This window comes from Triticum dicoccoides, chromosome 7A (genome assembly GCF_002162155.2).
Source record: "Triticum dicoccoides isolate Atlit2015 ecotype Zavitan chromosome 7A, WEW_v2.0, whole genome shotgun sequence".
NCBI classification, from domain to species: Eukaryota; Viridiplantae; Streptophyta; class Magnoliopsida; order Poales; family Poaceae; genus Triticum; species Triticum dicoccoides.
This window is the reverse complement of record NC_041392.1, coordinates 677,419,038-677,445,355: the sequence shown is the minus strand read 5'-3', so window position 1 is coordinate 677,445,355 and position 26,318 is coordinate 677,419,038. Positions and strand designations below refer to the sequence as shown.

The window sequence follows — 26,318 nt, the reverse complement described above, 5'->3', positions numbered from 1 at the left end:
TCCAAAGTACCGTCATGATCTCCATCGTCACCGGCATGACACCATGATCTCCATCATCTTGATCTTTATCAACGTGACGTCACATGGTCGTCTTGCCAACTATTGCTTTTGCAACCATTGCTATCGCATAGCGATAAAGTAAAGCAATTATATGGCGCTTGCATCTTATGCAATAAAGAGACAACCATAAGGCTCCTGCCAGTTGCCGACAACTTTAACAAAACATGATCATCTCATACAACAATTTATATCTCATCACGTCTTGACCATATCACATCACAACATGCCCTGCAAAAACAAGTTAGACGTCCTCTACTTTGTTGTTGCAAGTTTTACGTGGCTGCTATGGGCTTAGCAAGAACTGTTCTTACCTACGGCATAAAAACCGCAACGTGGTGTAGTGATTGCTTTTTGATCTTCAGAAAGAACCCTGTTCATTGAATCCGATTCAACTAAAGTTGGAGAAACAGATACCCGCCAGCCACCTGTGTGCAAAGCACATCGGTAGAACTAGTCTCATGTACGCAGTCATGTAATGTCTGTCTGGGCCGCTTCATCCAACAATACTGTCGAATCAAGAAACAACTAGTGACGGCAAGCAATATGTATATACCCACGCCCACAACTCCTTTGTGTTCTACTCGTGCATATAACATCTACGCATAGACCTGGCTCGGATGCCACTGTTGGGGAACGCAGTATTTCAAAATATGCCTACGATCACGCAAGATCTATCTAAGAGATGCATAGCTACAAGAGGGGAGAGTATGTCTACGTACCCTCGCAGACCGAAAGCGGAAGCATTATGAAACGCGGTTGATGTAGTCAAACGTCTTCGCGATCCAACCGATCAAGTACCGAACGCACGGCACCTACGCGATCTGCACACATTCAGCTCAGTGACGTTCCTCGTACTTTTGATCTAGCTGAGGCCGAGGGAGAGTTTCATCAGCACGATGGCGTGATGACGGTGATGATGAAGTTACCGACGCAGGGCTTCGCCTAAGCACTACAATGATATGACTGATGTCTACTACACAACCTTCTTCTTGTAGACGTTGTTGGGCCTCCAAGTGCAGAGGTTTGTAGGACAGTAGCAAATTTCCCACAAGTGGATGACCTAAGGTTTATCAATCCGTATGAGGCGTAGGATGAAGATGGTCTCTCTCAAGCAACCCTGCAACCAAATAACAAAGAGTCTCTTGTGTCCCCAACACACACACAATACAATGGTAAATTGTATAGGTGCACTAGTTCGGCGAAAAGATGGTGATACAAATGGTATATGGATAGTAGATATGGGTATTTATAATTTGAAATTATAAAAACAGCAAAGTAACTAATGATAAAAGTGAGCGTAAACGGTATTGCAATGCTAGGAAATAAGGCCTAGGGTTCATACTTTCGCTAGTGTAAGTCCTCTCAATAATAATAGCATAATTGGATCACATAACTATCCCTCAACATGCAACAAAGAGTCACTCCAAAGTCACTAAGAGCAGAGAACGAACGAAGAGATTATGGTAGGGTACGAAACCACCTCAAAGTTATTCTTTCCAATCAATCCGTTGGGCTATTCCTATAGGTGTCACAAACAGCCCTAGAGTTCGTACTAGAATAACACCTTAAGACACAAATCAACCAAAACCCTAATGTCACCTAGATACTCCAATGTCACCTCAAGTATCTGTGGGTATGATTATACGATATGCATCACACAATCTCAGATTCATCTATTCAGCCAACACAAAGGACCTCAAAGAGTACCCCAAAGTTTCTACCAAAGAATCACGACGAAAACGTGTGCCAACCCCTATGCATAGGTTCATGGGCAGAACCCGCAAGTTGATCACCAAAACATACATCAAGTGAATCACGTGATATCCCATTGTCACCACAGATATCCACGGCAAGACATACATCAAGTGTTCTCAAATCTTTAAAGACTCAATCCGATAACATAACTTCAAAGGGGAAACTCAATCCATTACAAGAGAGTAGAGGGGGGAGAAAACATCATAGGATCCAACTATAATAGCAAAGCTCGCGATACATCAAGATCGTGCCAAATCAAGAACACGAGAGAGATAGAGATATCAAACACATAGCTACTGGTACATACCCTTAGCCCCGAGGGAGAACTACTCCCTCCTCGTCATGGAGAGCACCGGGATGATGAAGATGGCCACCGGAGAAGGATTGCCCCCCCCCCCGGCAGGGTGCCGGAACGGGTCTAGATTGGTTTTCGGTGGCTACGGAGGCTTCTGGCGGCGGAACTCCCGATCTATTGTGCTCCTTGGAAGTTTTACGATACGTAGGTATATATGGGTGAAAGGAGTACGTCGGTGGACCGAACGGGGGGGACACGAGGTAGTGTGCGCGCCCCTACCCTCGTGAGCACCTCCTTCATCTTCTGACGTAAGGTCCAAGTCTATCCGGTAGGTTTCCTTCCAAAAATAACTTCTCCAATTGATTTTGTTCCGTTTCGACTCCGTTTGATATTCCTTTTCTTCGAAACACTGAAATAGGCATAAAACAGCAAATCTGGGCTGGGCCTCCGGTTAATAGGTTAGTCCCAAAAGTAATATAAAAGTGGATAATAAAGCCCAATATTGCCCAAAACAGTAGATAATATAGCATGGGGCAATCAAAAATTATAGATATGTTGGAGACGTATCAAGCATCCCCAAGCTTAATTCCTGCTCGTCCTCGAGTAGGTAAATGATAAAAGGAGAATTTTTGATGTGGAGTGCTACTCGGCATAATTTCTATGTAATTCTTCTTAATTGTGGCATGAATATTCAGATCCGAAAGATTCAAGACAAAAGTTCATATTGACATAAAAATGATAATACTTCAAGCATACTAACTAAGCAATCATGTCTTCTCAAAATAACATGGCCAAAGAATGTTCATCCCTACAAAATCATATAGTTTAGTCATGCTCCATTTTCGTCACACAAGAATGCTCTCATCATGCACAACCCTGATGACAAGCCAAGCAATTGTTTCATACTTTAGTAATCTCAAACTCATAAACTTTCACGCAATACATGAGCGCGAGCCATGGATATGGCACTATGGGTGGAATAGAATATAATGAGGGGGGTTATGTGGAGAAGACAAAAAGGAGAAAGTCTCACATCAACGAGGCTAATCAATGGGATATGGAGATGCCCACCGATTGATGTTAATGCAAGGAGTAGGGATTGCCATGAAACGGATGCACTAGAGCTATAAATGTATGAAATCTCAACAAAAGAAACTAGTGGGTGTGCATCCAACTTGCTTGCTCATGAAGACCTAGGGCACTTGAGGAGGCCCATTGTTGGAATATACAAGCCAAGTTCTATAATGAAAAATTCCCACTAGTATATGAAAGTGATGATATGAGAGACTCTCTACTATGAAGATTATGGTGCTACTTTGAAGCACAAGTGTGGTAAAAGGATAGTAACATTGTCCCTTTTTTTGGGCCTTCTTTTTTTTCTTTGGCCTTTCTCTCTTTTTTTGGGACAATGATCTATTGAATGATGATCATCACACTTCTATTTATTTACATCTCAATGATTACAACTCGATACTAGAACAAAGTATGACTCTATATGGATGCCTCCGGCGGTGTACCGGGATATGCAATGAATCAAGAGTGACAAGTATGAAAGAATTGTGAACGGTGGCTTTGCCACAAATACTATGGCAACTACATGATCATGCTAAGCAATATGACAATGATGAATGTGTCATGATGAACGGAACGGTGGAAAGTTGCATGGAAATATATCTCGGAATGGCTATGGAAATGCCATAATAGGTGGGTATGGTGGCTGTTTTGAGGAAGATATAAGGAGGTTTATGTGTGACAGAGCGTATCATATCACGGGATTTGGATGCACCGGCGAAGTTTGCACCAACTCTCAATGTGAGAAAGGGCAATGCATGGTACCGAAGAGGCTAGCAAGGACGGAAGGGTGAGAGTGTGTATAATCCATGGACTCAACATTAGTCATAAAGAACTCACATACTTATTGCAAAAATCTACAAGTCATCAAAAACCTCGGCACTATGCGCATGCTCCTAGGGGGATAGATTGGTAGGAAAAGACCATCGCTCGTCCCCGACCGCCACTCATAAGGAGGACAATCAAATAACACCTCATGTTTCAAATTTGTTACATAACGTTTACCATACATGCATGCTACTGGACTTGCAAACTTCGACACAAGCATTTCTCAATTTCACAACTACTCAACTAGCACGACTTTGATATTATTACCTCCATATCTCAAAACAATCATCAAGCATCAAACTTCTCTTAGTATTCAAAACACTCATAAGAAAGTTTTATTATTAATCTTGTATACCTAGCATATTAGGATTTTAAGCAAATTACCATGCTATTTAAGACTCTCAAAAATAATATAAGTGAAGCATGAGAGTTCATCTATCTCTTCAAAATAAAACTACCACCATGCTCTAAAAGATATAAGTGAAGCACTAGAGCAAATGACAAACTACTCCGAAAGATATAAGTGAAGATCAATGAGTAGTTGAATAATTATGCAACTATGTGAAGACTCTCTAACATTTAAGAATTTCAGATCTTGGTATTTTATTCAAACAGCAAGCAAAGCAAAATAAAACGACATTCTAAGAATGGCAAACATCATGTGAAGAAGCAAAAACTTAGGATCAATCGAAACTAACCGACAGTTGTTGAAGAAGAAAGGCGGGATGCCAACCGGGGCATCCCCAAGCTTAGATGCTTGAGACTTCTTGAAGTATTATCTTGGGATGCCTTGGGCATCCCCAAGCTTGAGCTTTTGTGTCTCCTTAATTCCTCTCATATCACGGTCTCCCTAAATCTCAAAAGCTTCATCCACACAAAACTCAACAAGGACTCGTGAGATAAGTTAGTATAAACCATTGCAAAAACCTTATCATACTCTACTGTAGCAAATCACTAAAATTATTATTCAACATTGCATACTAAATGCCTCTGCATATTTAGTAGTCCTACCCTCAAATAGAATCATTAAAGAAGTAAACATATGCAAACAATGCAAACATAACAGCAATCTTCCTAAACAGGATAGTTTGTAAAGAATGCTGCAACATCCATACTTCCCTAGCTCCAAAAATTATGAAAGAAAATTCCCACTCTAGTAAATTTATCATAGCTTAATATGAAAAAGGTTTCAACATTTTATCACATTCTGACTTTTCTAGGGAATTATTGCAACAGAGGTAAACTTTCTGTTTTAAACAGCAACATGTGTACTTCTAAAATAGGCATAATAAAGTCTATCAATGCCACTTTTATTGAAATAAAATATGCAAAAAATTGTTCTAAATCACAGCAAGCAGATTCTAACAAAATAAATTGACGCTCCAAGCAAAACACGTATCATGTGGCAAATAAAAATATAGCTCCAAGTAAAGTTACCGATGAACGAAGACGAAAGAGGGGATGCCTTCCGGGGCATCCCCAAGCTTAGGCTCTTGACACTCCTTATTCCATAGTCCATTGAATCCTTACCCAAAACTTGAAAACTTCACAACACAAAACTTAACAGAAAACTCGTAAGCTTAGTATAAAAAAATAAAACACCACTTCAAGGTACTGTAATGAACTCATTCTTTATTTATATTGGTGTTAAACCTACTGTATTCCAAGTTATCTTTGTTTTATAAACTATTTTACTAGCCATAGATTCATCAAAATAAGTAAACAACACACGAAAAACAGAATCTGTCAAAAACAGAACAGTCTGTAGTAATCTGGATCAAACGTATACTTATGGAACTCATAAAATTCTCAAATAAATTGCTGGACCTGAGGAAGTTATCTATTAATCATAATAAAAAAGAATTAACTAAATATCACTCTCCAAATAAAAATGGCAGCAATTCTCGTGAGCGCTAAAGTTTCTGTTTTTGACAGCATGATCAACAAGACTTTCCCCAAGTCTTCCCAAAGGTTCTACTTGGAACAAACACTAATTAAAAAAATAAAACCACATCTAAACAGAGGCTATATGAATTATTTATTACTAAAAAGGAACAAAAAGCAAGGAACAAAAATAAAATTGGGTTGCCTCCCAACAAGCGCTATCGTTTAATGCCCCTAGCTAGGCATGATGATTTCAATGATGCTCACATAAAAGATAAGGATTGTAACATAAAGAGAGCATCATGAAGAATATGACTAGAACATTTAAGCCTAACCCACTTCCTATGCATAGGGATTTTGTGAGCAAACAACTTGTGGTAACAAGAATCAACTTGCATAGGAAGGTAAAGCAAGCAAAACTTCAAAAATTTAAGCACATAGAGAGGAAACTTGATATTATTGCAATTCCTACAAGCATATATTCCTCCCTAATAATAATTTTCAGTAGCATCATGAATGAATTCAACAATATAACCAGCACCTAAAGCATTCTTTTCATGGTCTATAAGCATAGAAAATTTACTACTCTCCACACAAGCAAAATTCTTCTCATGAATAATAGTGGGAGCAAACTCAACAAAATAACTATCATGTGACTGAAAATTAAGATCAAAATGGCAAGTTTCATGGTTATCATTATTCTTTAAAGCATACGTGCCATCACAATAATCATCATAGATAGGAGGCATGCTTTCATCATAATAAATTTGCTCATCAAAGCTTGGGGGACAAAAAATATCATCTTCATCAAACATAGCTTCCCCAAGCTTGTGGCTTTGCATATCATTAGCATCATGGATATTCAAGGAATTCATACTAACATCATTGCAATCATGCTCATCATTCAAATATTTAGTGCCAAATATTTTATAGATTTCTTCTAGCACTTGAGCACAATTATCCTTTCCATCATACTCACGAAAGATATTAAAAAGATGAAGCGTATGAGACAAACTCAATTCCATTTTTTTGTAGTTTTCTTTTATAAACTAAACTAGTGATAAAACAAGAAACTAAAAGACTCGATTGCAAGATCTAAAGATATACCTTCAAGCGCTAACCTCCCCGGCAACGGCGCCAGAAAAGAGCTTGATTTCTACTACACAACCTTCTTCTTGTAGATGTTGTTGGGCCTCCAAGTGCAGAGGTTTGTAGGACAGTAGCAAATTTCCCTCAAGTGGATGACCTAAGGTTTATCAATCCATAGGAGGCGTAGGATGAAGATGGTCTCTCTCAAGCAACCCTGCAACCAAATAACAAAGAGTCTCTTGTGTCCCCAACACACCCAATACAATGGTAATTTGTATTGGTGCACTAGTTCGGCGAAGAGATGGTGATACACGTGGTATATGGATAGTAGATATGGGTATTTGTAATCTGAAATTATAAAAACAACAAAGTAACTAATGATAAAAGTGAGCGTAAATGGTATTGCAATGCTAGGAAATAAGGCCTAGGGTTCATACTTTCGCTAGTGTAAGTCCTCTCAACAATAATAGCATAATTGGATCACATAACTATCCCTCAACATGCAACAAAGAGTCACTCCAAAGTCACTAATAGCGGAGAACGAACGAAGAGATTATGGTAGGGTACGAAACCACCTCAAAGTTATTCTTTCCAATCAATCCGTTGGGCTATTCCTATAGGTGTCACAAACAGCCCTAGAGTTCGTACTAGAATAACACCTTAAGACACAAATCAACCAAAACCCTAATGTCACCTAGATACTCCAATGTCACCTCAAGTATCCGTGGGTATGATTACACGATATGCATCACACAATCTCAGATTCATCTATTCAACCAACACAAAGGACCTCAAAGAGCCCCAAAGTTTCTACCGGAGAATCACGACGAAAACGTGTGCCAACCCCTATGCATAGGTTCATGGGCAGAACCCGCAAGTTGATCACCAAAACATACATCAAGTGAATCACATGATATCCCATTGTCACCACAGATATCCACGGCAAGACATACATCAAGTGTTCTCAAATCTTTAAAGACTCAATCCGATAAGATAACTTCAAAGGGAAAACTCAATCCATTACAAGAGAGTAGAGGGGGGAGAAAACATCATAGGATCCAACTATAATAGCAAAGCTTGCGATACATCAAGATCGTGCCAAATCAAGAACACGAGAGAGAGAGAGAGACAGATCAAACACATAGCTACTGGTACATACCCTCAGCCCCGAGGGAGAACTACTCCCTCCTTGTCATGGAGAGCACCGGGATGATGAAGATGGCCACCGGAGAAGGATTGCCCCCCCCCCCGGCAGGGTGCCGGAACAGGTCTAGATTGGTTTTCGGTGGCTACGGAGGCTTCTGGCGGCGGAACTCCCGATCTATTGTGCTCCTTGGAAGTTTTACGATACGTAGGTATATATGGGTGAAAGGAGTACGTCGATGGACCGAAGGGGCACGAGGCAAGGGGGCGCGCCCCTACCCTCGTGAGCACCTCCTTCATCTTCTGACATAGGGTCCAAGTCTATCCGGTAGGTTTCCTTCCAAAAATAACTTCTCCAGTTGAATTCGTTCCGTTTCGACTCCGTTTGATATTCCTTTTCTTCGAAACACTGAAATAGGCATAAAACAGCAAATCTGGGCTGGGCCTTCGGTTAATAGGTTAGTCCCAAAATTAATATAAAAGTGGATAATAAAGCCCAGTATTGCCCAAAACAGTAGATAATATAGCATGGAGCAATAAAAAATTATAGATACATTGGAGACGTATCAATGACCGAGGTGGAATTCTGTGGAGGGGGGCACTGCACACGGCTAAACAATCAACTTGTCTGTCTATGGGGTGCCCCCTGCCCCGTATATAAAGGAGTGGAGGAGGGGAGGGCCGGCCCTCTCATGGCGCACCCAAGGGGGGAGTCCTACTCTAAGTAGGAGTAGGTTTTCCCCCCTTCCCTAGTTGGAGTAGGAGAAGAAGGAAGAGGGAGAGGGAGAGAAGGAAAAGAAAGGGGGGCTGGCCCCCCTCCCAATTCGGATTGGGCTTGGGGGCGCCCCCACCTTGGCCGTGTCCTCCTCTCTCCCACTAAGGCCCAATAAGGCCCATTGACTCCCCGGGGGGTTCCCGTAACCCCCCGGTACTCCGGTAAATGCCCGAACTCATCCGGAACCATTCTGATGTCCAAACGTAACCTTCCAATATATCAATTTTTATGTCTCGACCATTTCGAGACTCCTCGTCATGCCCGTGAGCACATCCGGGACTCCGAACTACCTTCGGTACATCAAAACACATAAACTCATAATACCGATCGTCATCGAACGTTAAACGTGCAGACCCTACGCTCATATTGGCTCCTACATATTCTATGAAGATCTTTATCGGTCAAACGGCATAACAGTAGACATTGTTCCCTTTGTCATCGGTATGGTACTTGCCCGAGATTCGATCGTCGGTATCTCAATACCTAGTTCAATCTCGTTAGCGGCAAGTCTCTTTACTCGTTCCGTAATGCAATATCCCGTAACTAACTCATTTGTCACATTGTTTGCAAGGCTTATAGTGATGTGCATTACCGAGAGGGCCCAGAGATACCTCTCCGATACACGGAGTGACAAATCCTAATCTCGATCTATGCCAACTGAACAAACACCATCAGAGACACCTGTAGAGCATCTTTATAGTCACCCAGTTATGTTGTGACGTTTGATAGCATAGTAAGTGTTCCTCCGGTATTCGGGAGTTGCATAATCTCATAGTCATAGGAACAGGTATAAGTTATGAAGAAAGCAATAGCAACAAACTAAACGATCATTTATGCTAAGCTAACAGATGGGTCTTGTCCATCACATCATTCTCTAATGATGTGATCCCGTTCATGAAATGACAACACATGTCTATGGTCAGGAAACTTAACCATTTTTTATTAACGAGCTAGTCAAGTAGAGGCATACTAGGGACACTCTGTTTTGTCGATGTATTCACACATGTACTAAGTTTCCGGTTAATACAATTCTAGCATGAATAATATAAGGAAATATGAATAACAACTTTATTATTGCCTCTAGGGCATATTTCCTTCAATAATCTATTAGGATATTGGGCCCATTTATAGGGCTGCCCAATAGGCAATTTTTGAAATCTCAAAGGCCCATGTGTGTGAGCAAGTGGTGGGAGTGGGAAGTGTAGTCCCACCACGGGAGTTGAAGAGTTTCAAACCACCTTATAAGGTGGTGTGTTGTAGCACTTGTAAGTGAGTGAGAATAAGAGAGCCTCTCACGCACTCCTCCTCCGCCGCCGCTCGCTCGTCTTGACTCGACACGTCGCGATCGCGTTTCAAGAATTCGAGCCTTGAGCTGAGACAAGTTTGGTCTTTATTTTTATTGCTTAGGAAAACTGACTCTGGAGTCGTGACGGACGCGTCACAGCCTATTCGGTTCGGGTCGCTCCCGCAATCGACTCGGGCGTGCGACGTGGGCCTCCCACGTTGCACCCGTTAGGGTTTCCAAACCGCTATATAAGGACACCTGCGGGTGCCGTAACACACAGAAAACCAATCTAGGTTTTGCCACACCTCGTTCCTTGCGCCGCCACCGTAGTCCACCTCATCCCGAGCGCCGGCATGCACCAGTGAACGGAAGAGCAGGTCTCCGAAACCACTCGCCTTTGTGATCCTACACGGGAGAGGGCGAATAAGGTTTTTGGGAAGCGCCACGTGCGCGACTGCTCGCTGTCTCCATCACAGCTCGCCTACCGTCCAGGTCGGGCGATCTTGCTCGTCGTCGTCTACAATGTCATCTTCCGCGACCAGTCTTCACCAACGTCGTCATCAACAACATTGTTGCACCAACGGCTACCTCATCTGCAAATGATCGGTATAACTATAGTGTCCCATCTTGTTGGTTAAGCATGTTTGCCAGTATCATGTTTTGCGATGTTGTTCTGCTACTGTTCATGTTGTTTAGTGCTTCTAGTATGCTTGAGATTCACATGTTAGTAGCGGTTTTCGTCATGTTTAATATTCTGGAATTAATCATGGAAATTATGCCTAGTTACTTAACAATCCAAAAACCTTATTTTGGGCAATTTCCTGAACTGACCGTTGCTAGTTTTGCCGATGCTATGAGGCCAGAAAGTTTTAAGGGTACCAACTTTAAGAGATGGCAAGTGAGATGCCAACTTTTGCTCCAGTCCATGAAAGTTTGGGACCTGATCAGTAATGGTCTTCCTGAAGGTGCATCTGATGAAGATCGGAATAAGCACAAGGAAGCCAATACTAATTTCAGAGGCTGTGTTCTGAGTGTCCTTGATGGGCATCTATGCGATGTGTATATGCACATCGAAGACGCTAAGGAGCTCCGGGATGCACTGAATACTAAGTTCGGTGCAACCGATGCAGCCAGTGAGTTGTACGTCATGGAGAGCTTTCACGACTACAAGATGGTGAATAACCGTTCTGTAGTTGAACAGACTCATGAAATACAGTGCATTGAAAAAGAGCTCGAATTCCTCGAGTTTGTTTTGCCTGACAGATTTGTGGCTGGGTGCATTATTGCAAAGTTGCCTTCTTCATGGAGGAACTTCGCCACATCTCTCAAACACAAGAGGCAGAAGATATCGCTTGAAAATATGATAGCGTCTGTTGATGTTCACGAGAAAGCCAGGGCAAAGGACACGAGTGACAAAGGTGGTGAGATTCAGGCTAGCACCAACATGGTGCAGAAGAATCACCATGTCAATAACAACAGCAAGAACAAAGGGAACTACAAGCCCCAGTTCAATGGTCCTATCAATACTACTACCTTCAAGAATAAGAAGAAGGAGGTGCTAAACAAAGCTGGGCTCGAGTGCTATGCATGTGGAGCGCTTGGCCACTTTTCCAAGGAGTGTCCTGATTGTGCGAACAAGAGAGGGAAAACGGCACAAATAATGTCAGCATCGTGACCACTAGCAACATTGATGGGTACGGTAATTTTCCGATGATACTTTCAGTCTTTTAGTCTCCATGTTGGTGGATTGATACGGGTGCTACCGTTCATGTGTGTGCTGACATCTCTATGTTCACTTCTTATCAGGTCACTTGGGATTCTTCTGTCCTAATGGGGAATGGATCTCATGCTACTGTTCATGGTGTTGGCATGGTAGATCTGAAGTTTACTTCGGGGAAGATTGTGCAGCTAAGGAACATGCATCATGTCCCTACTATGAACAAGAATCTTGTTAGCGGCTCCCTTCTTTGCAGAGATGAGTTTAAAGTAGTGGTTGTATCCAATAAAGTAGTTATGTCGAGATTTGGACAATTTATTGGTAAAGGCTATGAGTGCGGAGGCATGTTCCGCTTTTCACTTTCCAAAATTTATAATAAGTCACTAAACCACATTTATGGCAATGTTGATTCAGAGGCTGATGTTTGGCACTCTCGTTTATGTCATGTTAATTTTGGTTTACTGTGTCTCGGCTATTTAGTTTGAGCTTAATTCCGAATTTTACCATTGCCAGAGGTTCTAAGTTCCCTAGTTGTGTGCAATCTAAGCAATCTCGGAAGCCTCACAAGACAGCCGAGGAGAGAAACTTGATACCTCTAGAACTCATACATTCCGAGATGAATGGTGTGTTGACAAAAGGTGGAAACAGATATTTCATGACGTTGATTGATGATGCTACTAGGTTCTTCTATGTTTATTTGTTGCAAACTAAAGATGAAGCTTTAGACTACTTCAAAATCTATAAGGCTGAAGTTGAAAATCAATTAGAGAGAAAGATCAAACGTCTCAGGCCGGATCGTGGTGGGGAGTATTTTCCAAAGTTTTAGATCGCGGGCGAAAAGTGAGCGATCGCGGCGCAATCACGTCCTGGAGGCCTCCCCGCGATGCAATGCCTTAAAAAATGCTAACTGCCGCTAATCACGCGATCGCGCGCGAAACGGCGCGATTTGACTTTGCGTTCGCTTCAGTTTCGCTGGGATGGGCCAAAATTCTGAAAGAGAGGCCCAAATAGAGGTCAGCCCAAATCCCTACGAATAGATAGCACTTCCTCCATGAAACCTAGCGTGGTCTCTCCGTTCCCTTCTCTCCCTCCCACCGAAAAGGTTGCGGCGGCTGCGCCGTTCTTCCTAGCTGCGGTTGGCAGGCCGGCTGCTGCTTCGCCGGAAACTGGATCCGGTGACGGGAGAGGCGGCAAGGCAGCAAGGTAGCGAGGCAGTAAGGCAACGACCACGGCAAGGCAACCGGCGACGAGGGGTCTCTACACGACTCCGCGACCACGAGCAGCACGTCAGGCTCTTGGGATTGAATTGCAAACTTGTAGGTTCAGGTATAGCGGTTCAGGTTGGAGGTTCAGGTCCAGGTGGTGACAAATGTTGATGAAGAACAAGCAGAAGATGAAGATCAAGAACAAGAACCAGCTGTGACCATCAACTTCTGCTTTCTGCTTCCTCTGCTTAAGAAAGTCCTCTGTTTTCTGCTGAAAAATCCCCTGCTTTTTGAGATAAATATGCACATGTACTGGTTTGGATGGGGGATATACGTGCACATGTTACTGTTCCCGCGAACTGGGTTAGCGGCTGCTATCTCCGGCTATAGCGGCTTTAGCGTTTGCATGAGCCAGCCGCAAAATGGGTTAGCCCACGATCTTAAAATTTGGTATTTTCCTAAAATATTTGATGAATTTTGTGAGGAACATGGTATTATTCATGAGAAGACGCCTCCTTACTCCTCCCAATCAAACGGGGTTGCTGAGAGGAAAAACCGCACACTGACCGATTTGGTGAATGCCATGTTGGACACTGTTGGTTTATCTAAGGCATGATGGAGGAGGCATTGTTGACTTCGTGTCATGTCCTGAATAGAATTCCAAGCAAGAATAAAGAAGAGAGAAAACCTTATGAGGAGTTGGTTGGGAGAAAACCATCACTTTCATATGCGCACTTGGGGATGTTTGGCTAAGGTCAGTGTTCCAATTCCGAAGAAACGCAAACTGGGACCTAAGACGGTAAATTGTATCTTTCTAGGATATGCTCAGCATAGCATTGGTTATAGATTTTTAGTGATTAAATCCGAGGTACCTGATATACATGTTGATACTATTATGGAGTCTCGTGGCGCAACATTTTTTGAGAATATGTTTCCTATGAAAGATATGCATAGCACTGCTAGAATATCTTCTGAGATAATTCCTGGATCTAGTACATCAAGTGATTATTCTGAAGAACCACATGAACAACCACATGAAATAGTCCTTGAGACGGACGACAATGAAGCAGTGGGAGTGTGGGACATCGGCCACCACGCCTTGAATCATTTGGATATTAACAGTATGACCTTTAAAGGGGAAAGCCTCCCTGCACAGCTCGCTCCATGCTAATCTAATAAAAAACAATGATAAAAAGGATGCAGGTTTGGCCCCCGATCTCAAAGCTACTGCCAAAATTAAAAGACGAAATAAACAGCAGCGACGTTGCATTGGAGAGAGGTTTGTTTCGTACATACCAGAACCTTGAGACCGGACGCTCCTCCTGATGCCCCACACCCTTGCCGCCGCCGGCTTCGGACAGAAAGTTGTCTCGTCTCGCACCCTGACTTGGCATTGCATTGCCAAATTTCACACCATGAATAGTTGAATACACATGCAACCTTACCTGCTGGGAGTACTCATGAAGTGGATTCCTTTGCTCTGCATGCATATACGAAGATGAGTGCCTGGACAAAAAGTAACAGAAAACGATGAATGCATGTTGACGGACAAATTTAACAAGAATTAAAATATCATGTCAACAATAGTAGAGCCCCAGCCAGATTAGTGCTCTGTCTTAACTCTGAAGTATGAACTTATTAAATGTACAGTTCAGATGCAAGCTAGTGCGGCAGATTACTGCAGTTCCACACTAACTATACAGCTGACAATTCAGATTTCAGAGTACAAGCACAGTATAATAGCATACGTTACCTTCACATCAGAGTCCCCGAGGTGGCGTGCAGGCACTCCGCGGACACAACAGATTCAGCTACTGTATCGAGCAAAGTTACTTCCAAATCCCGAGTATCAGCATCGTGACCACATCGAAGATGCCAAGGCAATTATGAAGCTGACTTGATGGCTTAAGATTCTATTGTTCTTCAATAGCTACATCTGGAATCAACTCCAGATCACCCAAAACAATGAATTAATTCAGATCTTTCTAACTGGGGAATTCAGATCAGTAAGTTCTAAAAGGGGAATTGATGGACTAATTCAGATCTTTCTAACATAGTATGATGTATGAACATGGTTTCTAAGAAAATTAAGTACTGATTGTAGGTACATGCATCAGACCTTTGCGTGCCCGGACGGACCGGTTGAATTGAGAATAATTAAGCTCTCGGTCTTAGCAAGTAATACTTATATAGTGGTAGAATCAAGTTTTTAGGCTTGGTGTTGGAAACTTGGAATATTCCTCTAGCTCGCTTTCCCATTGTTGACCATTCTAGTCATGGATGAACACTGGGCAGAGCTCCCAACCAAGCACGAAGACGAACATCAATTCAGAATAAAAAATCGATAATAATTTGCAGGCTGCCGTGATATGTAGAAGTAGGCAGCAAGCCGACAACGGTATACTCCATACCATCACCTTGTAGCCGAATCTGACGTGTTCTAGCACGCTGAATTGCGCCGCCTATGAGGGAGGGCACTCCATGGCCTGGCCATGTTCCGGGAACCCCTCGCACACGCCCGGCGGCCACAGAAGCCGGAGAACTCGTAGGGGAGGCATGACATCTGCGGCTGCTTCGACCGGCGTGCGCACTCGCCGCACCGAGGTGCCCTTCGACGTACTGGGGTTGCGCTTTTTCTTCGGCAGCGACGCCTAGAACATCCCAAGTTGACTTCTCCTCTCCACCATTGCGAAGCCTATTCCGCTGAGGCGCAGCTAGCTAGGGTTTGCAAGGCTACGGAATTGGGAAGGGGTATCGGTAGGTTAGGGACCTGTGATTTTTACGGACGGAAAAAACGGCAGGGATGCGAGGGACAGAGCAGGCCTAACAGCACAGCGACGCATGGCCTAGGCGGAGATCCAATGCAATGACGGACGAAAAACAACGAACGTGATTTGATATTTGATTGATCGGACGTAAACGTGTTGCGGGTAAGAGACGATCCTTCTTTTAAATCTTAGCCATCAATCTTTGTGGTGTTAACGGATATAAAGGGGTGACTTATGGAGAACCACGAAAGCTTCCGTCCTTTAATATTAGGTAAAGATAAAGATATGTATATCGAGTGCAAGTTCATGTATCAAAAAGTGTAATTAACTCTTCCGGTGAACATGTTGTGAAGCGGTTCATAACGAGAGTACTACATGTGCTTCCATTGCATTGCATGAGTTACATCAAGCTTTTCTTAAGAAGCCCCAAGCGATCAATTATTATTTTATTTTATTTTTGCCTGAAAAACAGTGAAGGCATGGTCAAGGCTTTGCCTAGATAAATCTCATCAGGAAGAGTGGCCAAGACAAAAAATTCCCACCATCGGCTATGCCTAGATTCTCACAGGATGCTGTGGGACGCATACAACTACACAAATCAGACACAGTAATAGGCTGGTTTCGCCGTTTCAGGTGTTGGGTCTTGGCCTAACGCCGTTCCAAAATTTGTAGGTGACAATGTGTTCAATAGAATTGAAAGCATACAGTGATACTTCACACTCAGTAGAACAAACACCAGGACATTGTGGCTGCAGCCTACAGTTGAGCAAATCATGTCCGCACACTCTGAGAGCATCTCTATCAGACCCCGTATAATGCTCCGACCCGCAAAATAATCGTCAAAATACGGGTCCACGCGAAAAATGTTGCTCGATCAGACACTGTAAACACGTCGGACCCATAAAAAATTTTGAGGGGCGCAGTAAAATCACATCTCCAACCATGAAAATGCAGGTTTCCCTCTCGACCCGACGGTGCCCCGTATCCCAGAAAAGCGGTTGGCAGGAGGGACGTTTCAGCCTGCGCCCATTCCCCACCCCCTTCCGCAGCCGCCCGTCATTGGTTCTGCCCGCCCGCCGCCGGCGATTCCAACCAAATCTCCAGACGGAATCACGCCACAGGGGCGCCTAAAAGAGACGGCGAGGATCAACCATCGGCCGTCCTTGCATTCCTCGAAATCGCCATCTCAGAAACGAGATGTTGATGCAAGACTACTTCGCGGACAATCCAACATATCCGCCGCACCTCTTCCGGAGATGGTACCGAATGCGCTGATCCCTCTTTGTAAAAATAGTGCAAGCTTGCGAGGCCAATTGTTGGTATTTTACTCAAAGAAGAAATGTCGCGGGCTTGAAGGGATTTAGTGCATATCAAAAATTCTCGGCAGCTATGCAGGTAATTGCATACAACATTCCGGCTGACTATGCCGATGAGTATCTTCGCATTGGTGAAGATACTAGAATTGAGTCGGTGCGTAGGTTTGCCAAAGTGATCATCCGGGTCTTTGGTCCTAAATATCTTCAGACACCGAACGAGGAAGACACAAAAAAGTTGATGGCATCAAGTGAGAGAAGAGGTTGGCCTGGCATGCTAGGAAACATTGATTGTATGCATTGGACTTGGAAAAACTGCATACGGCATTCCGGCTGACTATGCCGATGAGTATCTTCGCATTGGTGAAGATACTACAATTGAGTCAGTGCGTAGGTTTGTCAAAGTGATCATCCGTGTCTTTGGTCCTGAATATTTTCAGGAACCCAACGAGGAAGACACAAAAAAGTTGATGGCATCAAGTGAGAGAAGAGGTTGGCCTGGCATGCTAGGAAGCATTGATTGTATGCATTGGACTTGGAAAAACTGCCCGAAGGCATGGCAGGGAATGTATTGTGGCAAGTTTCGTGATGCAACAATTGTGCTAGAGGTCGTAGCATCCGAGGATTTATTGATTTGGCATTGCTTTTTGGGTATGCCGGGTACTCTCAATGATATCAATGTGTTGCAACGGTCTTATTTATTTGCTAGGCTTGCTAGTGATGATGCTCCTGCTTGCGACTACACTATCAATGGGCATGAATACACAAAAGGGTACTATCTTGCAGATGGTATCTACTCTTCTTGGTGCACATTTATCAACAATATCAAAGACCACAAAACTAGGAAACAATGTGAATTTGTAAGGGTACAAGAGGCAGCCCGAAAAGATATTGAAAGAGCCTTCGGGGTTTTGCAATCTAGGTTTGCCATTGTTCATGGTCCTGCTCATTTTTGGGACAAGCGATCCTTGAAAATCATCATGACATGTTGTGTTATTCTTCACAATATGATTCTCGAAGATGAGAGAGGCATGAACTTGAAGTTCTTCTACGACAATGTGGGTAGCCGTGTCAAACCAACTAGAGACCCTAACCGTATTTGAACATTTCTTCAGACCTACCGGGAGATTGAAAATGCAAACACCCACTTTCAGCTTCGGGAAGATCTCGTTGAGTATCATTGGCAAAGGGGCTGGGTAGTAACTCATTCCATTTTTGTATTCATTTCATTTAATTCATGTGTGATTTGTATTCGGGACAAGTTTTGTATTGAATTAGTTAGTTTGCTTCGGTGATTTCAGTAATTATTGTAAATTGGATGACTGTTGTATTGTAATATTGACATTTTATCTTCTATTCAATTAATAATTCTGAATATGTGGCATATGTGTCAAATTCAGATAAAAATCCATCTGTTTTCGTCGCATAGCAGAACTCCACCGGCGCACGCACCAGCCCGCATAACCGTTTTTCCGCTAACTGTAAACGAGTTTTGTGGATCGGCATTATATGGAGTCTGCTAGAGATGCTCTGAATCATCCTACTCTTTAACATCACTGAAAAAGCATGAGTCTCTACCGAGCTGAGCACACATATGAATACACGAATCACCTTGTAATTTATCCCTAAATTAAATCAAACTGGAGCGCAAACTCGAGCAGTAAGTGGGTATAAGTTTTCAGTTTTACACTTCAACTCTTTCTGCCCCGTGCAGACTTGAGAAGCTCGGACAACACCATAGGAAAGTTGTGGGCAGTTGTGCTGCTCTGCTAAAACCAGAGTTGTCCCTGCCGTGTAGACACTGATGCCGTCAGAGAGCGCTGATGCCATCAGAGAGCTTGCCTTCGCAAATTTCCTTTCTACAGCTCTGTGCTGCTCTGGCATAAACTGTTTATTTGCTGCCATGTCAAGGAAACCTGATTTATCCCAGCTTAGCTGTAGTGCTGTACAGCTAAAGACATACTAGTATTAGAATTTGAACCTTTAGTGGTATATAAACAGCAGTGTGTCTGAACTGCATTCTGTTTTCTTTCTACATCAATACAGGCAGCTCCATCAGTGCTTGTCTACTCATGTTTTCAGGAACAAGGTTATGCTACAGGACACTCCACCTGCCCATCATCCATTCGACGAAAACACGCCAGATAACCTGGCGGCGATGCTAAGGTAAATCATGCCTATTTCATTTACCGGGAAATACATTACAAAGGTCAAATGTCGGTTTTGTCCTCGGAGCTCTGGTGCCCAACTGCCCATATAAGAACCCACACAGCCTCACACTCTCACCACACAGTTATCTCCTCTGCCTCCCTTGATCCAGGAGAAGAAGAGGCCACAGCTTGCTCGAGGAAGGAGATGAAGGCCAAGAAGTTGAGGGTGGCCGCCATGGCCGCACTGTGCGTGCTCCTGCTCCTCATGGAGCAGCAGTAGGTGGCAGCCATGTCCGAGTTCTGCCACTGCTATAGAGACGGAAAAAGTCCAAAATAAACCTTGAAGTTGTAGACGAAAGTTAAATCAAACCCTAAACTTTGAATCCCAGAAATTGGCACTCTGAACTTGCAATCTCGGTCTATTTTGGACCCTAGACCTGTTTGGCAAACTGAGAATAGTATAATCCCGTCCGGGATAACCAGCTACTCTCACCGACAAGAATCCGGGCCGGCCCACTATAACACAACAAGAATTCGTGAAGTTTAAAAAATGTTCACATATTTCTAAAATTGTTCAGAAGTTAAAAAATGTTCCTGGTTTCTATTGTTGGCGCAAATTCAATTCATTTTGTGTTTTTCAGAAAATGGGTGGAATTTTAAAATTCTATTCACAGGTAAAAAAAACTGTTCGTGATTTCAAGAAAATCACATTTGTCAAAAATGTTCAGAATACCAACAGTTTTTCAGATACTATGATTTTTTTCAGATTTTCAAAATTGTGTTACATTTTTAAAATATGTTTTTGGAATTTCATAAGTAATGTTTTTAAAAATTGTTTTTAGATTGTTGGTTGCGGAATCGACTGGGTCGGCCCACCAGACATGTAGCGAGTTTTTTTTCACACGAGACGTAAAAATTCCTTCTTTGTTTTTCTTAACGCGTGACGTAATAATTCCAAAACAAAAAACATGCTGTGGAGTCAAACTTAGGACCTGGCATGGTTGACCTGATTTCACTAGCCACTACACCAGACGACTATGACTGACATAATAAGAGGCCGAAATTATTTAAGCAGAAACCAACAACTTTGAAAAAGTGAACACCTTTTGAAACATAAACATTTTTTGAAACCTCAACAAAAATATAAGTGCAAACACTTCCGAGTGCAGGCAGGACGCGCCGCGCTGGCTCTGCATCCCATCCTGCGTCAACTACTGCAGCTCCAGCCTTGGCACCGGCCAGGCCGCTCTCGGTGACGACGGCGGCGCCACATGCAGGATGGCCTGCAAGCTGAGCCTGAGCGTCTGTGGCTGGACGACGGGGCCAGAAGGTAAGACGGCAGGACCATATTGACCACATTCCTTTTTCATCTTTTGAATCGACGAATTTGAATCTGTGTGTTTCTTTTTCTTTTGACAAGGATCGTTTCTTCTCTTCTGTTCTGACCATTTCTGTTCTTGCATTGCATTTTTACAGATGCAGCTGACGCCGCGATCTGTGTGCAAAACTGCAACAGGAAATGGAGCCACAAGGCCAGTTGACTTCCAAGAACTGCTCCATTCTAGGAGAAGAGAAAAGAATGGGATCGTATATAATCGATGTTCAACGGCTGTGATTGTACGTAGCAGCAACCAATAAAATGAGTTTCTCTTGCTGCCATCTATACATAATTTATTTAACTCTGGCTTTGGTTTGGCCTACCCATGACTCGATCGTGACAACCAAATTTGTTTGTCTTTTTTGCGACAGAAAGTGAGGGGAAAATATTTCTTAAACTAACTCATAGTGTAGAATAATTAAACTTCAAATGTTCGCCAAGTCATCAACAAAACCTTAGAGAAAGGAGAAAAGATTAACATGTCCCAGAAGCAAAGTAACATTACTTCTGAAACTAAATATGAAAGGGAGTTATGGATTTGTAGAGGCAAATCAATGTTAAAAGGGAATTTCGTTTGGTTTGCCTATCCCTGCCATATCATAGGAATAACCAAATAACCCTAAAAAAAGAATAACCAAATAATTTCGTCAGAAGCAAGTGAGGCTTTGAGTTTTTGCTAGGAACGAGTGAGACATTTTATTTCTTCAGTAACTAGCTCATAAAATATTTCAAATGTTAGCCAACTCAAAAAATATTTCACAGCATCTAAAATATTTCAAGTCTATAGAAAAGTACATTAACTTCTAAACACCAAATTAGTCTAACTTAAAATGTCTTTATAAAATATATTTCTGTCCCATGTCTATTTGATGTTGTAGATCTTAACACATTTATCAATACAGTTAGTCTAACTTAAAAAGAAATTGACTTAGGACAAACCTAGAACTTCAATTAATTTGGAATAGAGGAAGTAGTTCTTTACAAAAATGAATTTTGTGAATTTATCTGTTCACAGCCGAAAATCCGTGGTTTAACCTTTTATTCTGCACATCCGATGTATTTTTTTTTTCAGTTCTTAGGGTATTCTGTCTATCTCAATTGATGATCATCGAGGAAAAGAATATGAACTTGTGAACTATAGCATAAGCCTGTGAAATGTTGTTCCTAATGACCTATGGTTTTTTGTAGTAGATGCATGATGACAAGAGTAATTTATGAAGAATGATGCTCTAGCTGCAAATGAGTCACTCATACACATGACAATGGCATTCATGGGATGATACCTTAGCAAAAAATGCATGTCCATACCTAGCATAAATTGCATTCCTGGAGATCTTTGGCTTAAGCACTCGCTAGAATAGTCAAGACTTGTTCAGAGTAAATGGGTTTACAAATTACTCACTGAGAATGGAGTGTGGCAGGAAATCATTCGTAACAAATATGTGTGGTCCAAAGCCATTTCTCAAGTTCATTGCAAACCCGGTGATTCACATTTTTGGTATGGTGTCATGAAGGCCAAGGAATTCTTTTTTCAAGTTGGTACTTTCTCAGTTAGGGATGGTTCTCATGTTTGATTCCAGAAAGATACCTAGCTAGGTGCCACCCCGCTTATGGTGCAGTATTCTAGCTGGTACAGGATTGTCAGACATAAATTTGTCACGATCAAACAAGTTTTAGAACAATAAAACCCCGATATTTCTTTTCGTAGGGACCTCTTTGGCCCTCACCTGGCAACATGGAATGAATTACTCTCTCGTCTGAAGGATATTCAACTGATAAGCGAGTGAGACAAGTTTCGATGGAAACTGCATCAAAAGGGTAGTTTCTCAGTCAAAGTCCTTGTATGATGTGATGGCCCATATTGATGTTCCCGTAGATAACAAAAAATTGTGGAAGCTAAAAATACCTCTAAGAGTGAAGACATTCCTATGGTTTTTAATTAAGTAGAGGGGTCAGCTTAACTAGAGATAACCTGACATGATGTAACTGGCAAGGTAGTAAGACACGTGTCTTTTGCCAACATGACAAGTCTATTAAACACTTATTTTTTGAGTATAAGTTTGCTCGTGCAGTATGGGCCATAGTTCAAGTAGCTTCAAATCTATACGCCCCACGTAGTGCACGTAACATGTTCGGCAATTGGTTACAGGACATTGATAAACTATTTTCTGCACATTTTATTGTGGGGGCGGCTATCTTATGTTGGGCATTGTGTCTTACCAGAAATGATGTCGTTTTCAATAATAAATGTGTTTTCTTCTCCTATGCAGGTTCTTCATGCATGTGCGCGATGGCTCCGTACTTGGTCTATCCTGCAGAAGTCGGACACCAGAGACTTTTTATGACGGTGTCTACATGGATGGAGCATACGGCCAGGGAGGTTTTCTCCCTCCATGGATGGCGGTGTAATCCCCGTATAGGATCTTCCCCACCCTAGGTTGGATTGATTTATTTTTGCCGCAAAACAATGTTTATTTTTCGGTCGTTTGGACTTGTTAGGTGTGTGCATCATGTTATGCATAGGTTGGACATTCTTTAGATGGGTTGTATCACCTTGATAAATAAATTCAGTGAAATGTCCTTTATCAAAAAAAAGACTTGGTCATGACCTGCTCACGAAAAGAGATCGAACATGCATAAAGCATTCAAACAACACACTAAGCTTGCATGCTCAAAATTGGAAGAGAAATTCACCATCAATTATTGCTAGGTCCCTTTCAATCTCCACATGAAGCAATTATTAACTTTGTTACAAATTTGTATAAATATATTCGATCCATGAGTCAGGATGTTGCACAAAACATACAATGCCATGCGTCCTGGCCAGACAAGTTGAGGCGACGAGTCGGGGAAATAAAATGGCATCGCGTTGAGGTCGACATAATACGACACATACCTGGCGGCGGAGGTCAGGGACTAATCCTATCGGTCAAGATGCTTGGTGGCATAGAAATAAGGCGACTGATATTACTCCGATTAGGATGACGTGTGCATTGACAGCTCTGACGCCGACGCCCTCGTCCCCGGCCCTGACCGCCATCCCCATCACCCTTCTTTTTGCCAGCCTCTTGATCATTTGCCTTATTTTTTTAGGCGGCGGGCTTGCCGTGTCGTCGAGTTAATCTTCCGGGTGGCCAGCTTCTATGGACTCTCCACCTTCGTTGGCTCCGACAGATCTTCATGTAGGTCCATGCGGCGGCAGAAGCGAAACATGCAAGAATTGGGGTGGGAACAGCGGGGATCAGAGCAGAGAGGGTAAAGAAAGGGGGAGGGTTGGTGCCGAAACAGTCTGGACCGCTACATATGTGTGAGCTGGGGTGTCAGAGTCCTACGTGGTGTAAGTCTGGACTCCCGCAAGCCTCCTTGCTTTGCTTCCAATCACTAGTAGAAAACAGGGCTATGGTCCAGGCCGGCTCAGCCCATTAGTCCCGGTTTAGTCTAGAACCGGGACCAATGTGGGCATTGGTCCCGGTTCGTGAGCCCAGGGGCCCGGCCGGGCCACGTGGGCCATTGGTCCCGGTTCGTCTAGACCTTTTGGTCCCGGTTGGTGGGACGAACCGGGACCAATGGGCCTGGCTCCTGGCCCACCACCATTGGTCCCGGTTGGTGGCTTGAACCGGGACCAAAGGCTCCCCTTTAGTCCCGGCTCATGTCACCAACCGGGACCAATGAGGTGCCTATATATACCCCTCGCTCGCGAGCAGAGCACCCCAGTGCTCTGTTTTTCTCTGGCCGAGGGGGAGAGGGCTTTGTGGTGCTCTAGCTCACCTCCTATGCACATGAGGTGTTCGATGGAATGCCCGAGCCACACTACTTAAGCTTTCTCCTCTCGAAGCTCGACCTCCAAGCTCCATTTTCCTCGAGATTTGTCTAGATTTAGCGGTCCGTCACGCCCCGTCCCCGTCTTCACCGCCGTCGATCACCCGCGCCGATCTCATCACCGACACCACCGTGGTGAGCCTCTTGTTCTTATCTTCTTTCTGAAAGGAAAAATATTCTTACTTGTATGTTTAGATAGATACTTGTATCATTTTCTTACATTTATTATTGCATCTTATATAGTGCGATGGTTTTGGTATCCGCCCCCGTCGGCCCTCGTCCTGTCTATGATTCGGATTTGGTATGTATATTATCTTTATAACTATTGGTTCATTTATTGTTTATGAAAATTATGCCGACCAACGTGACATAGATTTTATTTATCTAGGATGTATGTGAATCGGAAATGCCAACCGACCCTATTGTCGAGAGGTTAAATTTAGTTGAAGAAGAAAACAATTGGTTGAAGGAAAAAATAAAAAAAATTGAGGAGGAGAAGATGATATTGGAGTTGCATGTTGCAGATGTCGTCGATGATCACAAGATCAAGATGGATGCAATGCGCTTGAAGATTAGAAAGATTAGAAAATATGCCATTCATACCGAGGCTTGGTATCATTATGCCGTTGGATCAATTGTTACCTTGGTTGCGATTATGATCGCATTTGTTTTCGCATTGAAATGTTTTACATAATTTCAATGTATGGTTTAATTAATTAGATGCTCTGGAGAGCTATATGTTGTTAGATGAGAACTATATATGCATTTTGGTTTTAATGTGATGATGAACTTCTATTAATTTGGACACTTAATTATATATAATGCACGTAGATGAACCGACAATGGATGTACGGTGACAGACACACCCGTGAGTACATTAAGGGCGTGCATGAGTTTATCGATGCGGCTGAGGCAAACAAGCAGAATGGTTTTATGTGTTGTCCATGCACTGAATGTGGTAATACGATGTCTTACTCTAACCAGAAAACGTCTGATTAGCCATTGTGAAGCTATGTGCATTCCTCAATGCAATCTCTCAGAAGGTGATCGATCCAGAAATCGTACCAAGGCTAAGGAGTGATGTGGCACAATGTCTTGTCAGTTTCGAGCTGGTGTTCCCACCATCCTTCTTCAATATCATGACGCACGTCCTAGTTCATCTAGTCGACGAGATTGTCATCCTGGGGCCCGTATTTCTACACAATATGTTCCCCTTTGAGAGGTTCATGGAAGTCCTAAAGAAATATGTCCGTAACCGCGCTAGGCCAGAAGGAAGCATCTCCATGGGCCATCAAACAGAGGATGTTATCAGGTTTTGTGTTGACTTCATTCCTGGCCTTAACAAGATAGGTCTCCCTAAATAGCGGTATGAGGGGAGACTAACTGGAAAAGGCACTCTTGGAAGAGACTCAATAATATGTAGGGACGGATATTCTTGGTCTCAAGCACACTACACAGTTCTACAGAACTCTACCTTGGTGACCCCGTATGTCGATGAACACAAGAACAGTCTGCGCTCCAAACACCCGGAGCAATGCGACGACTGGATTACATGTGAACACATCAGGACTTTCAGCAGTTGGTTGGAAACACGTCTCAGAGGTGACAACACTGTTTGTGATGAGTTGTACTTGTTGTCCAGGGGACCATCTTTGACTGTATTGACTTACAAAGGATACGAGATAAATGGGAATACATTTTACACGATCGCCCAAGACCAAAAGAGCACCAACCAAAACAGCGGTGTCCGCTTTGATGCAGCAACCGAGAGCGGAAAGGACAC

The 26,318-nt window shown here is 42.9% G+C and overlaps 1 pseudogene; it reads left to right on the top strand.

The window, feature by feature from the left end:
- Window positions 1–19,543: 19,543 nt before the first annotated feature.
- On the top strand, window positions 19,544–20,879 carry LOC119332337 (annotated as a pseudogene).
- Window positions 20,880–26,318: the final 5,439 nt, after the last annotated feature.